At 43.7% G+C, this 16,196-nt stretch overlaps 1 long non-coding RNA gene across 1 annotated transcript in view; it reads left to right on the forward strand.

The window, feature by feature from the left end:
* The first annotated feature begins 1,024 nt into the window (after positions 1-1,024).
* Positions 1,025-16,196, forward strand: part of LOC133277213 (uncharacterized) — a 38,591-nt gene continuing 23,419 nt past the window's right edge. Inside the window, exons 1-2 of the long non-coding RNA XR_009746121.1 lie at positions 1,025-1,130; positions 3,128-3,249. This is a non-coding gene — a long non-coding RNA (uncharacterized LOC133277213). The remainder of the gene's footprint in view (positions 1,131-3,127; positions 3,250-16,196) is intronic.

A 16,196-nucleotide genomic window follows, 5' to 3' on the forward strand; every position in this document is an offset into this window, starting at 1 on the left:
GTACCCCTGGAGACACCAGCTGCCAGCAATCTTGGTGTCCAGACTGGGACTCTATGTAGGCCATAGTAAAGCATCAGAAGATACAAGAAGGAAAATTCTGTTACAGGCCCAAATAAAGCTTCTCTGGTATGATTCTTGAGGAGGGAGGAGAATGGGGAAAAAAAACCCAAAGAATCCCAGCACTAATGGTACAAGCTATGCACACGTTTGGGTGCTTTGGCAGTAGGTGTATTACAGCTAATGAAGTTGAATGCTCATGTTCTGCCTGGTAACACATGAATGGCTTTAGGTTTTCCAGGCTCCTAATTGAGCTTTTTTAGAAAGAATCTCAGAAATGCCAGCTTCTAGCCTATGCAACTATTTGATTTCCTACAAAGAGACAGTATAGGGGACTTGCTGGTGTGAGCCTGAGTTGGTTCTGTATGGTTGTAGTTGCACAAGTGTGTATGAAGGAGTGTTTAGGATCTCTTGGTGCTGAGGCATACAGAGCCATGGCTTGAATCCTTTCGGCCTACAAAGGCAGACATAGCTGGGGTCTCATTCTAGTAGTGGGTCCTGCTATTCAACAGGAGGAAAGGGAACAGGCATTTCAACAGCCTTCATATTTTTAACACAATGCTCTGGCTGCTGTATGTGGCAGGGAGCTGAATCTCTCAGTTGGGTACCACATTATGTGATGGAGGATTATGGGAGACAGATTGAGGAGATACCTCAGTTGAACAGATTAGTTTGGGCTTTTTTGTTTATTTGTTTGTTTGTTTGTTACTTTTGAAAAAAGGTGTTGGGTTAATCCTGTCTATGTTGTACCTCTGTTTTCCAACCTTTGTGTGTGAAAGGTGAAACAGAAGCTCCTCACAGAGGAAGCTTTTTATTAGGTGTTTGTACTACGTCCAGTCTTAACAGTGCTTCCATCTGCAGCCACAATTGCTGTACTAATAATAACATATGGCTGATACATGTCAAGCTTGAGCATTAATAATAGCAATGTTATCATCTTATGTTTATATATCATTATGGTGCCAGTCATTTATATTTTCTTTCAATGATAAGCATTTGCCTTAAAAATCACACGTTTTTAAAGAAGCATTTTAAAGTTAACAAAGTCTCTGAATCTCCCTTCAGGATGAAAGGTAGGGAGTGCATTTTATCATTAAATTATGGTCTAATAAAAAGAATAAAGGATTCTTAAGAAAAGAGTGTTATAAACAACATTGTCTTTTTGATCTATGGAAAGATAAGTGTCCTGTAGTTGAAGGTAGTACCCTCTTCTTCTTCTCTTATAAACCTTTGTTCTCTTCTGATGCATATTAAGCACCAGGTGAAAAATTCTGTTTGTCTGTGGTCTAACAATGAAATACCTTGTAGGAAATGAAAAGGTCAGGCTTTCCCTGTCAGTGATTTATTATAAACAGTACCTCCTTCTTTTATTTCCTGATACTTTGCATTTGGATTAGTGATGATACATCACCAGCTGCTAGATAAAATATGAAGTTGGGAAACTATGGTCAAACATTTCTGCTGAGGAATGACCCTGTAATCAGCTCCCAGCACACACAGGTCTCACTTGATTTATCAACCCAAACCTGGGATTCTAAAGAGGGATGAATTAGTTTAAAGATATCTAAGGGATAATAGCTAAAGCCAAAAGCGCTGTAGGAAAGCCGTTTGTCACTGGTCTGCCCTGCCCTCCTTAATTGCAGAAGAATTGAGAGTGGATACGTTAGGCACCTGATATAAATCATTGGTCAAGTAACCAGCAATGTATCAAGCTGGGGAGTAGCCGTCCTTTTTCTTTCGCTCTTTGCAGTCAGGACACTTGCAGTTTTGACACCAGAGGGCTGTTGGGCCAGCGTGGTTTAATGTGCATCTCTCTCTGTGCCGAATTCACCTTGGCTTCATGCATTTTGTTGTTCATTGCAGTTTCCAATGTGCTATTTTAAATGTCACTTTCTGTAGTTTTGCATTTGGGGACAATTTGTCCTACTTTGTCTTTTTTTTAACTGAGGGTGTTACAAAAAAGGAATGCGCAATCGCCCAACACATGTTGTAAATGCTCACTTATTGAAGAACATATTTGAAAGCTCAGTGCTTGTAGAAGCAGTATTACCAAATGAATAAAATATCTGCATCTCACATTCATATTTTTCTTATTCTCCATCTCTTTAACTATGTTTACCTCCCCAGGAAATGCATGTGCTTAACTTTACTAACTTTATACACAGATTAGGTAGAGCTTAATGATAACTGATTTCTAAAATCATGCCCATGGTCTATGAAGTTTAAGCACATGCATGTACACAAATTCACACGATTGTGAAACCTTCTGCTATGAGAATCTTGCCTTCCAGTGCACATCAGGGAACAATTAGGAATTAATTCAGTCCATGTAATCTGTACATTTGAAAAAAAAACTGAAAGGGAATAACAACACATTTTTGTCTGCCTCAATCTAACTGCAGTTGTGAGATTTTTCAGATATATGGTCCAAAGCATGCATACTGGTATGTCCCCTCTGCCAATATTTATTCTCATTCCATGTGGCTGTGCTTGTGTGTCCTGTTTCCTATATGACTTAACGTTGCTAAAAATAAATTTTGCAGTCTCAGTAAAAATCCCCTTGGTTGCTTCTCTGTGAACTTATTTGTCACTTGGATAATGTTGTAGTGACCATGGTGCAAAACCTGTTGTAATCCTATAAACCAATTGGTGTACTGCAAATTCTCTCAAGTGAGCAGGTAGCAGAGCACATAGAATGGGAGAAGAGTGAAGGATAGAGAGGACCTCTGCAGGTCACAGCCCCTTCTTCTGGACCTGGTTAACACTGAGCACATATTTTATATGGCCTTGGCTAGACGGAACACTGGAACAGGCTGCCCAGGGAGGTGGTGGAGTCTCCTTCCCTGGAGACATTCAAAACCCGCCTGGACACATTCCTGTGTAACATTATCTAGGTGTTCCTGCTCCGGCAGTGGGATTGGACTAGATGATCTTTCGAGGTCCCTTCCAATCTCTAGCATACTGTGATACTGTGAAACTACAAAAACATTAAGGAATCAGGCACTTTATTTCTACCCACTTCTAGTCAGTTAGACACTTAACTGCCTTCCATTGCAGTTGTTTTTTCTAGTTTTAAATTTCACCATTATGCTGAAAAGTGGAATATGCTTTAGGAAATTGCTGATTATGGATCAAAATGTCTTCAGAATTGGGCTTTAGTGAATAAAACATGAAAAATATTACTTGCTCAATGTAAGTGTGATTTTTTAAGGGTAAGTTATAGTAACAAAATTTATGATTAAATTGTGTTGTAATTCTTTTAAGCTAATGTATGAAAATGACCTCAAAATCTAGTTAAGAAGGTGATTATGTAAGTCCCTAAATGTTTTTCATCCAGAAGCTCTGAAAGAATAAGACTTCATCCAATCTAGAGAACATGGGCATCATAACTTTAACAACAAAGAAAACCAATCTAAGTAAAAAAAAAGAGAGGGAAACCAACAAAAAACATTTGTCCATGTTAAGTGACTTTTGCCCACCCTTATTAGCATATGTTTTGTGGTGTACTGAGCACTTACTTCCCTGCATGAAGGTGAAGCACTACTGCAAATTGCTACACCAGGAGGAGATTTTTTTAAGATTGAATCACGGGGCACTGAAATTTTTAGTTGAAAATGCTTGTCAACATGCTGTAAAGGATAATGGAATTTGATTTCACAAAGCATATTTCATACTCAAGGTGTCCCAAACCACTCTACAGATGAATGAGTTGAATGCTGGAGAAGTGATGACTGTGTAGGTAAATGTGGTGCCTATTATGTACTTGGTGATAGCTTACACACAGCTGTGGACAATGGAAACAGGTTTTCTCTTTTATTACTGAAGGTCACCCGGGTTAGCCCCTGTTCCTTTTGAAAAGCACTCTGGGATTTCTAATTTCCACCTGGATGATCACTAGAGACAAGCAGAAAAGGCCACAGTTTAATGCTTCACCGAAAGGATGGCTGAACGATTGTTGGATGATTAATGGCTGCTCTGTGCTGAAAGATGACAGCCTGTTATAATGGAGGTAGCTAACGCGTAATTTTCTGCATACTGCAGTTTAACAGCCTCAGCATTCCCATACAGTGGGTGTTGCATGTGGATAAAAGACACAACAATGAAGAAGCAGTTTTTGGTTAGAGCTTGTCCCCTTCTCAACAGAGAGCAATGCGTGTGGTAAAACACACTCCACTCTGCTTGTGTTGGGGTTTGCAACAGACTGATGCTGAGGAGTGCTTTGCAGCAGCTGGTAAATGAATTGGCTTATAAGTGAGCACATCATCAATGAGAATTATTTCAGAGGGGACAGAGGTATCTTTTATCACTGTCGTGGTTTAAACCCAGTCAGGTAACTTGTTCACTCACTCCCAGTGAGTGGTGCCAAGCTGACAACAATCAAGGTCCGTGTTCGTCTCCCCCCCCCTCCCTGCACCGGGGCTCTCCCCTTCCCCGCTCCCGGAGGAACGGGGAGGAGGATCGAGAGAGTGCAACTCCTACGGGTTGAGACAAGAACAGTCCAGCAACAAATCACCACCGCTACTATCAGCTAAAACAATGATAAGGGAAAATAACAAGGGAAGAGAATACGATACCACCGGCCAAGAAAACGAGTTCCACCCGGAAGCTCCTGTCCTTCCGGGTAACTCCCAGTTACCCCTCACCCCGGGCATGACGTGCTGTGGTATGGAATACCTCCCCGGCTAGCCCGGGTCAGGCGCCCCGTCTCTGCTTCCTCACAGCTTCCCCTCCTCCCTGGCAGAGCATGAGCCTCACAGAGTCCTTGGTCAGGGTAAACATCACTTAGCAACAACCGAAAACATCGGCTTCACCAACGCTGTTCTCAAAACTAGAAGTCAAAACACAGCACTGCACCAGCTAACACAAAGGAAAAAACATGACTGCTACTGCTGAACCCAGGACATTATCCACCCCTTATTCCATACCATTCACGTCGTGCTCAGATCCCACATTTTCAATACACCATCGCTCTCCCACATATATACATCCATATACATACAGACCAAGAGGAAAAAAATCATTTTCTTAGTGCATGGACCAATCCCTATAATGCTGCCGAGTCCATTCGGTCCATGATGTTCCAAGTTCATTCTCTGTTGGGATGATGGCTGGAGGGAAGTCAGGGCCAGTCGCTGGTGACCTGGAGACATCTAGTTGATGGGCTATAAAAGCATTACACAGCAGGCAACAGCATACAATTGAGTTCACTAGCTGTTTTCCCCTAAAATCAAATCCCCTTGAGGTATACATCGGACTTCCCCATCTTCCCGCATTACCCACCAAGTATATCCAGGTCCCTGAGCAAAAGCAATCCCACGAGTGGGTTTGCCTTTACCTGAAGCAGGAATAACCCAGACTGTCTTCCCCAGCAAATTCTTCATATGCACCACGGGAACTTTGTCCCCCTCTACAATATGTAAAAGTTCTGACTGGGCTGGGCCGGCCCTGTTGGCAGATCCTCTGGTGTTGACCAACCAGGTGGCCTTTGGTAAATGTGTATCCCAATGCTTGAAAGTTCCCCCACCCATCGCTCTCAGTGTAGTTTTTAACAGCCCATTGTACCGTTCGATTTTCCCAGAGGCTGGTGCATGGTAGGGGATGTGATATACCCACTCAATGCCATGCTCTTTGGCCCAAATATCTATAAGGTTATTCCGGAAATGAGTCCCATTGTCTGACTCAATTCTCTCTGGGGTGCCGTGTCGCCACAAAATCTGTTTCTCAAGGCCCAGGATGGTGTTCCGGGCAGTGGCATGGGGCACAGCGTATGTTTCCAGCCACCCGGTGGTTGCTTCCACCATGGTAAGCACATGGCGCTTGCCTTGGCGGGTTGGTGGCAGTGTGATATAGTCAATCTGCCAGGCCTCCCCATATTTATACTTCAACCATCGTCCTCCATACCAAAGAGGCTTTAACCGCTTGGCTTGTTTAATTGCAGCACATGTTTCACACTCATGAATAACCTGGGCAATAGTGTCCATTGTTAAGTCCACCCCTCGGTCACGGGCCCATCTATATGTTGCATCTCTGCCTTGATGGCCTGAAGTGTCATGGGCCCACCGGGCCAAAAATAATTCACCTTTATGTTGCCAATCTAAGTCCATCTGAGCCACTTCAATCTTAGCCGCTTTATCCACTTGTTGGTTGTTCTGGTGTTCCTCAGTGGCCCGACTCTTGGGTACATGGGCATCTACATGACGTACCTTCACCACCAGATTCTGCACCCGGGCAGCAATATCTTTCCACAGTGCAGCAGCCCAGATGGGTTTACCTCTGCGTTGCCAGTTGCTCTGCTTCCATTGCTTCAACCACCCCCACAGGGCATTTGCCACCATCCATGAGTCAGTATAGAGATAAAGTACTGGCCACTTTTCTCGTTCAGCAATGTCCAGGGCCAGCTGGATGGCTTTCACCTCGGCAAATTGACTCGATTCACCCTCTCCTTCAGCAGTTTCTGCAACTTGTCGTCCAGGACTCCATACAGCTGCCTTCCATCTCCGATGCTTTCCCACAATACGGCAAGAGCCATCAGTAAACAAGGCATACTGCTTTTCACTTTCTGACAGTTTATTATATGGTGGGGCCTCTTCAGCACGCACCACCTCCTCCTCTGGTGACATTCCGAAATCTTTGCCCTCTGGCCAGTCCATGATGACTTCTAGAATGCCTGGACGACTGGGATTTCCTATTCGAGTTCGTTGTGTAATTAGTGCAGCCCATTTACTCCATGTAGCATCAGTTGCATGATGTGTAGAGGAGACCCTGCCTTTGAACATCCAGCCCAGCACGGGCAGCCGGGGTGCCAGGAGGAGCTGTGCTTCAGTGCCAATCACTTCCGAAGCAGCTCGAACCCCTTCATAGGCTGCCAGTATCTCTTTCTCAGTTGGGGTATAGCTGGCCTCAGATCCTTTGTATCCCCGACTCCAAAAGCCGAGGGGTCGACCTCGAGTCTCCCCTGGAGCTTTCTGCCAGAGGCTCCAGGTAGGACCGTTCTCCCCAGCTGCAGTGTACAGCACATTTTTTACATCTGGTCCGGTTCGGACTGGTCCAAGGGCTACTGCATGAACTATCTCGCGTTTAATTTGCTCAAAGGCTTGTTGCTGCTCAGGGCCCCATTTAAAATCATTCTTCTTCCGGGTCACATGATAGAGAGGGCTTACAATCGAACTGTAATTTGGGATGTGCATTCTCCAGAACCCCACTGCACCCAAGAAAGCTTGCGTTTCTTTCTTATTAGTTGGTGGAGACATTGCTGTTATCTTGTTGATCACATCTGTGGGGATCTGTCTACGTCCATCATGCCATTTTATTCCCAAAAATTGTATCTCCTGTGCAGGTCCCTTGACCTTACTCCGTTTTATGGCAAAACCGGCTTTCAGCAGGATTTGGATTATTTTCCTCCCTTTCTCAAAGACTTCTTCCGCTGTATCGCCCCACACAATAATGTCATCAATGTATTGCAGGTGTTCTGGAGCTTGCCCCTGTTCCAGTGCAGTCTGGATCAGTCCATGGCAAATGGTAGGGCTGTGTTTCCACCCCTGGGGCAGTCGGTTCCAAGTGAACTGGACACCCCTCCAAGTAAAAGCAAACTGTGGCCTGCACTCTGCTGCCAAAGGAATGGAGAAAAATGCATTGGCAATATCAATCGTGGCATACCACTTGGCTGCTTTTGACTCTAGCTCATACTGAAGTTCTAGCATGTCCGGTACGGCAGCACTCAATGGTGGTGTGACTTCATTCAGGCCACGATAGTCTACTGTTAGTCTCCATTCTCCATTAGACTTTCGCACTGGCCATATGGGGCTATTGAAGGGTGAGCGGGTCCTGCTGATCACCCCCTGACTCTCCAGTCTACGGATCAGCTGATGGATGGGAATCAGGGAGTCTCGGTTGGTGCGATATTGCCGCCGGTGCACTGTTGTGGTCGCAATTGGCACTTGTTGTTCTTCAACTTTCAGCAACCCCACAGCAGAGGGATCTTCTGAGAGACCAGGCAAGGTGGACAGCTGCTCAATTTCCTCAGTCTCCAAAGCAGCAATACCAAAAGCCCACCGGTACCCTTTTGGGTCTTTGAAGTACCCTCTCTTGAGGTAGTCTATGCCGAGGATGCATGGAGCCTCTGGACCAGTCACAATAGGGTGCTTTTGCCACTCCCTCCCAGTCAGGCTGATTTCAGCCTCCAGCACAGTCAACTCTTGGGATCCTCCTGTTACTCCAGAAATATAGATGGGTTCCAGCCCTTGACAGCTTGATGGCATCAGGGTACACTGTGCACCGGTATCTACTAGAGCCTTATACTTCTGTGGGACTGATGTGCCAGGCCATCTGATCCACACAGTCCAGTAAATCCGATTGTCCCCTACCTCCACCTGGCTGGAGGCAGGGCCCCTCTAATGGTCGTCACAGCATTGGACACTTAAGTCGTGTTGAAAGGGATTATTCTTCGTTATCACAGGAGCTGGAGTAAAATCAGCTCTTCCACTCCATCTGGGAAACTGCTCACCAGAAACTGAAGCCGTAGCTCTCATGGGACGATCAGTCTTGGCCCTTGCTCCCCTCTTCAGTTCACTCACCCGTTCCTCCAAAGCTGAAGTAGGTTTTCCATCCCACTTTGTCATGTCTTCTCCGTGATCCAGCAGGTAAAACCATAGGGTACCCCGTGGCGTATACCTTCTGTATCTCCTCTCTTGAACAATAGGACGTCTTTTGTTAATAGCTGAGACGCGTGTTGGTACACGTGAGGAGCTGGATAAATCAGATACATCGTCCCTCAATTTGTCGAGGTCCTGGGACAGTTTTTTCACAGCTGAGATGATGGAAGGAGTGAGATTGTCTTCGAACTCTCGGAGTTTATGAACCATTTCATCCACTGTTAGTGGTACTATGTCATTCCAGGTCACTGTTGCCAATGAATGGGCATATGATGACGGTGCATTCCGTGTAAGTTTTCGCCACATGGGTCGTGTACATTCAACTTCATCTGGATCTATAGGTGTATCCCCGTTATTCGGCTTGATGTGATAGATCATCTCTACGATGGCCGATTCCCTCAGAGACTGGATGCCTTTGTCTATAGTAGTCCACTTGGCCGAACGACTCGTAACATCGTCCTTGTACGGAAACCTTTCTTTCACAGCTGCCAAGAGCCTCCTCCAAAGGCTGAGGGACTTTTTCTCTCTTGCAATTGCTTTGTCAATTCCCCCTTCTCTAGCAAGTGATCCCAGCTGCTTGGCTTCTGTACCTTCTAGTTCGTGACCATCGGCCCCATTGTCCCAGCATCGGAGTAACCAGGTGATGATGTGCTCCCCTGGTTGACGGGTAAAATCTTTTCGCATATTCCGCAGCTCGGTTGAGGTCCGAGGTCGAGAAGTTACCTCTTCTTCTTCTTCTTCGTCATGTGAGGATGACTCCTGATCAGATTCTGGACCGGGTGGTGAATTCATTGGTTCTTCATCTCGCTTCACCCTTTTTGCCTCCTTTTTGCTTGTTCTCTTGCGTACAGGGGCAACCGATATTGGTACGAATTGGTCCTCTGGTTTGGCTGCAGTGATTATCACTGTGGTTTGAGTAGCGACTGTACTTGTTGCTGGGGGTGGTGTAGCTACCGTGCTTGGAGCTGGGGTAACCGCGCTGTCTGTTGCAGTTGAAGTTTGAGCAGCTGCTGTACTTGCCACTGGGGTAGCTGCGCAGTTCATTGCAGCCAAAGTTTGAGTAGCGACTGTCGCTTTGCCCTCAAATCCGCCGACATTCTTTTCCTTTTGAAGGTGCTGGATAGTGTTGAACAAGGCCCTGTAAGCATAGGCCAAGCCCCAGCACGTTGCCGTGATTTGTCCATCTCTGGTATGGCCAGAATGACCACACACCTCATTTAAGTGTTTTACTAATTCTTCTGGATTTTGCAGTTGTTCGGTAGTGAAATTCCAAAATACTGGGGGGGCCCACTGACCTAGATACTTGCCCATACTATCCCACACACCCTGCCACTCATGGCTGTCCAGCCTCTGGGAAAATCTCTCGGTCCTCCTACATCGTCGTTTGACCCCAGACAAGACCCAAACCTGAATCTGCTTAACTCTTGAAATCAGTAGTGGGCAAAACACACTCTGTATGCGTGTTAGCATGGTGATTCCCATCACCATCAGCAAACAAGTCTCAAGAGCATTAAAAGGCCATTTAAAAAATTCGAAACTCTCAAATGTAAATGGTCTGGGGGGACGACTAGGAGGGTAAAAGGATGTCTCCTTCACAGGTTGAGCACCTGAGAAGGAGAAAAAAGATGTGTAATTGCTAAGCACCTCCATCATATACCTCCCAAAGTATAAAGGTGGTGACCACACTGGGAACATAAGCCAGATCAGTTTCATGATCAATGATTCTATTGTATTACAAGTCATTACCATAAAGTACAATGGGATAAAAACCTTAGCCCAAGCCCCACACTTGAAAAACACTAATACAGCCAATACCGGATGGACGTAAGATATGGTATACTGAAACTGTGAGATCAAGAGGAAAAACCTTGAGAGCCAATAAATCAGCATTGTGACGAGTGACTATCAATCCAGTCAGATCTGTTCTTATCTCAACCCCTAGTGCCCCACGTTGGGCGCCAAAAAGAACTGTCGTGGTTTAAACCCAGTCAGGTAACTTGTTCACTCACTCCCAGTGAGTGGTGCCAAGCTGACAACAATCAAGGTCCGTGTTCGTCTCCCCCCCCCTCCCTGCACCGGGGCTCTCCCCTTCCCCGCTCCCGGAGGAACGGGGAGGAGGATCGAGAGAGTGCAACTCCTACGGGTTGAGACAAGAACAGTCCAGCAACAAATCACCACCGCTACTATCAGCTAAAACAATGATAAGGGAAAATAACAAGGGAAGAGAATACGATACCACCGGCCAAGAAAACGAGTTCCACCCGGAAGCTCCTGTCCTTCCGGGTAACTCCCAGTTACCCCTCACCCCGGGCATGACGTGCTGTGGTATGGAATACCTCCCCGGCTAGCCCGGGTCAGGCGCCCCGTCTCTGCTTCCTCACAGCTTCCCCTCCTCCCTGGCAGAGCATGAGCCTCACAGAGTCCTTGGTCAGGGTAAACATCACTTAGCAACAACCGAAAACATCGGCTTCACCAACGCTGTTCTCAAAACTAGAAGTCAAAACACAGCACTGCACCAGCTAACACAAAGGAAAAAACATGACTGCTACTGCTGAACCCAGGACAATCACATATACATTTTTGCTCCCTGGCCATGTGACAATTAGGACACCATTTATCACAAGCAGGCCTGAGGTTTGCTGACAGTGTGATGCAGCTGGCTTTGCAGCCACTGAGCCATGCAGGGAGTGCGGACACCCAAATCACCACCCTTGGTAGGGCTGGTGTTCCGTCACCTTCTTGCATCCTTGAACAAGACCCTGAGGTTTTGATAATTAGACCACTAACAGAATGGTTATTATGGAAAACAAACTCCAACAACCAAATTTTGCAAGTTGTTTGCTTGATTTGAATATATTCTTTTTTCCACTTCAATATTTTTTTCCCATTTGGTTGATCCAGACCATATTCATACCCAAGTTCTACTATGCACTTGCTTACAGAAAGGCAGTCTCAGTTGTACCCAAAACTGATTTTTAGAACCAAAGTCATAATTTCAGATGTGTGCACATTACTGTAAAAGTGTTCTATGGGTGAGGGCAGAGAAATAAATTCTGGTGGTTTTGTGTCATTTTCACAATCATTAACTCTAGACCTGGGCACTGTTGCATCACCCGTAAGGTCTACTTTGACCTGGGTTTGGTGTGATCTTGTTGCTGTTGAGTTAGTCAAAGCACATTAGACAGGTTTTGTCCTGGCTTTATGCTTTCTTGGTGACTGTAGAAGGACACGCTGTACTTTATCTGGCATAAAATCTGAGTAGTACAGACAGATGATACCTGACCCAGTATGTGCTTGGTAGCACAAAATTATGCCATCAAACAATTTTGATCAAATCTGAACTGGCAGAGTAGGGTTGTACCAGACAAACGCTTTATACCAGGTGGCTATGGCAGTTTTTAGCTGGTAATAAATTGATGTATACTCCTTACAATGGGTTGCCTATTGGAAAACTTGTGTTGAAAATAGCATCAAAAAGTTTTTCTACGTACCTACAGCTATTTATAATCTGCCAAGCTTGGAAAATCAGTTTCTGTATATTTCTCTTATCTAAGGAGTTTTTTGATTATAGAAGAGTCATGTGAATTTTATTTTTAATTTAAGATAATAGATTGTTCAGTGGTATTGATTATTGCTATCTTCGGGTGTTAAAATGAGAGCACAGCAGAACTGATCCTGTTGTCTTAGTTCAGTCAAAGTTTAGTGGCTTTTGAGAAGTGGAAAGAAAAGATAACTTGGCTAACAAGGCTTGATCCTATTGTCACATATATACACAGAGCCATAGGAAATAAAAATACTGAAGCATTGTTTGGAGGCAGAGGCCTAGCAGAGGTTGCTCCATGTGAGTGTTTTTACCTTAGCATGAAGTGAAGGATTCATCGTTTGTAGAAAGATGAGATCTCGGTATTGATGGATTGTGTGTTTCATTTTATTATTTTATTAGTGTTTCTTGGTATTTTGCGGTGTTTCCCTTAGTAGATAAGAACCAAAAAAGGTTAAATTTTTAAAACTGTGCTATTAACTTGAACAAAACAGTTACGATTTAAGAGAGTTCTCTGACTTTTTCTTCTCTTGTAAATTTTAAGTATCTTTCTTGACTAATGGCATCTGATATATATTTTCATTTAATTGAAAAGATTGTGAAGTGCTTTGTATACTTAAAGATGTACTTTCAAATCACTTCCTGTAATGAAGTTTCTCCAGTTGTCTGTGCAGAAAAACAGAAGCTTGGGACACGAGACCAAGACCAGTGCAGGCATTAAGACTGCACCAATAATGCAGGTCAGTAGGATGAAAATTTGTAACCTGACTGAAGCTCCAGAGTTAATATCTCAAATATTCCTAGGGCACTGGAAGGCATGTCAGGTCTTTAACACAGAAGCGTACTGCCATCTAACATCACGTAAAGTGTAAGTTCACTTCATCTTCACTACAGATCAGTCAAGGAATTTTTCCCATATTTTAGACTGTCCATCTAAAGTACTTAAATGTATTTGGTGGGGATCAGAGTTGCTTTTACAAGGGCTAGAGCCAAGCAAACCATTCTGATAGAGGGAATCCTTCTGGGAGCAAACAAGCTCTGAAATTGATTAAATTGTCTCAAAAAGATTCTTAGATCATCTTACTGAGAAGACCTGCAAGACATGTTTCCCTGCCTTGCCACAGACACCCAAGTACCCAGTAATGACAGGCATTCCATCTGGGATGCAGCTGAAGAGGTTGTTGTCTCCCTGTGGCTACTTTGCCTTAAATCTAATAGCAGACTTATTGGTGCATTCTTTTCCTATGTCCCAGGGTTGTTTGCTGGTTTAAGTAATTCAGAAAATAAGTCTTTGGTGAGAAACCTCATCCTGATGGAAAAGGAATAGGGTCTGTTTGTGGGAGCAGCTTGCCCAGCTGAATATGAGGGAGAAGGATAGCAGTCTTCAGAAGTGTAACCTAAAGAAGACTTAAGAGACATCAAAAGGCATGAATGGAAGAAATTACACACTTTACCCTTCTATGAGTGGAAATCTCTCTTGGGGTTCTTGCACTATAGCTAAGGTAATGGGAATGTTTGGGCCTAAGTGGACATCATTCAGGTAAAACCCTTAAGGGATATGCTCCAAAAGTGATGCTTATGATGGTACCAGCACCTCTTCCTTCACACATTTAGAGGTTGTTTGACAATCTCCCGTCTGCTTATTGACACATCTTGACCTGTTTACTTGTAGGATCTAACAGGATCACAGAACTAATGTGACAGGCTGCAACACATTCAAGATAGAAATAGATTCACATTTCTACTTCAGCGCTCAGGTCAATGGAGTCACTTCAGAATTACATTTATGTTGCTGAGAGAAGAATTTGGCCAATTGCCCACTCTGTCCAGCACATTAAATTTAAAAATAATTTCGCTAGCAATTGTGAATACCTGTTTCCTGCCAATAACCTTAGAGTACCACATTGCCAGGAGGTATTTCTGACCCTACTTTGCAAGTCTCACCTCGTAATGGTACTAGCCAGTCAGCCTTTCCTGTGCTTCGTCATTAGCACTTGACATACCAGCTTTACCCATCATGGATTTAGTCATATGCATGATAGAGAAAATTAAAATTAGCCCTTTTAAATATATGCTGTTTGTAAAAAGCGAGTTTGCAGTAATGGGAGATTCTCAAGCTCTTGGATTTTTGGCTGATTGTTTTAGAAGTAGGTTTTAAATATGTTTGAAACTTAAAAGGAAGTTGAAAAATAGCATCTAATTGAACTAAGAATTGGTGTCCCGTGTACATACTCAAAAACATACTAATTTGAAGACATGATTATTTAAGAACAAACAAGCAAGCAAAAGCTCAGAGTCCTTACTCCAATTTTCATCATTGATCATAGATTTGTGCTTGAATTCAGTGGTAGGAGTCTTACCCCAAGGTAAGGTAAGGACCTTACTCTAAACAAGATCAGGGAGCAAAGACTTTGACTTCTGGATCAATGACAAAACTCCTTGCTAAAATACTTCAGAATTAGAACTGGTCCATAATGAAACTCTCTGTGAAGCTGACTGAAAGTTTTAAAATCAGGTAATATGATTGAATTATTTATATAGCAGCTTTTATGTTGTTTTTTTTATCTATGGATTTATTAGTGTGCCAGTTTGTGTGCTGGAAGCCAGATTTGTCTGTATATAGTACACTGCTCAACAGGACCCCTGCTTGGACTCTCAAATCAGAACTTGGCGTGCAACCCTCAGTAGGATTCATAGCATTTTCTTTCCAAACTGTCCAGATTTATAATCTAAGTTTCCTTTTTCAGACTGATGCATTCAGTAGAGGTAATTTCTTCTTTAGGGACTCAGCACAGTGTTCTTCATGTAGCATAGGCAAGAGTTGAGTTCATACATCTAAAATGTTGTCTGGCATCTTCAAGCAATCTATTAGGCTTGTCCGTATTCTTCTATGCTTGGGGGTTTCAGGTCTGGGATGTGACAAAACTTTTACATTCAGAGCAAACTGTTAACATGCCATTTGTTCAAGGGAAACTGCCTGTGACTGTGCAGTCTAACTAAACAAGAGATAAAGGTATCAGTCTGTGTAAGTACAAGTCTGTGTGAGTCGAAGTCCCTTGTCTGCAAAAAAAAATACAGGGATCTTCTCTAGCAGAGACAATGTGCTCCTTACTGCAGAAAGAAGACATGCATATCATAGAGAGAGCTTAAACATGATCCAATGTTATTTTTGTGGGTACTATGACCTAGGAAAGCTTTGACTGAAAATGAAGTCATAGAATGATAGAATGGTTTGGGTTGGAAGGGACCTTGAAGAGTGCCTTGTTCCAACCCACACTGCCACAGAAACGGACACCTTCTACTAGGCCACATTCCTCAAAGCACAGTCCAACCTGGCCTTGAAAGTCCCCAGTGTGACATTTCTTCAATGGGTAAATTGCTCTAGGGTGGGGTTTTTTTTGTGTTTTTCTTCTAAATCTTTCTTTGCCACTTCTTGAGTTATCTGATATGGTGTAGCCTTCATCAACTTTTTTCCCTTATGCTACATCTGTTTCACCCATAGCAATCACAACTCATGTGGCATGGTTGTCCCAGAATGCCTGCTATAATTTTCTATTCTCATTTATTAAAGCTACAAGCAAGTATGTGAATGTATCATTAACGCCACTTTATAAAAATAGTGAAGTCAAATCTCTGCTCTTTGACTTTGGGTTTAGGTCTGACTGGTAAGTCTGACAGATCTACAAATAGATATCTAAGCAACACTGTGATCTTCAAGGTAATCTTCGGTCCAGCTGATATCACTACGACTCTTTCAATCCCTAAAGCCAGGAAGAGAACTGGGGCTTTTTTAATTCTTACTATTTGCTCACTAAGCTGCTTAAGGGTTATGAAAAAATCTTTTTGGGTATTAAACTAGTTGTCAAGCAGCTGAAACACCGAACTGCAAGCAAGATGTCAAACTATTGAGAAACAATGGCACTGCTAGATGTTACCAGCTTGGAAAT

The sequence above is a fragment of the Pezoporus flaviventris genome, unplaced genomic scaffold (genome assembly GCF_033815535.1).
Source record: "Pezoporus flaviventris isolate CSIRO_AGI_PZ_B2104156 unplaced genomic scaffold, CSIRO_AGI_Pfla_v1 ptg000054l, whole genome shotgun sequence".
Lineage (NCBI taxonomy): Eukaryota > Metazoa > Chordata > Aves > Psittaciformes > Psittacidae > Pezoporus > Pezoporus flaviventris.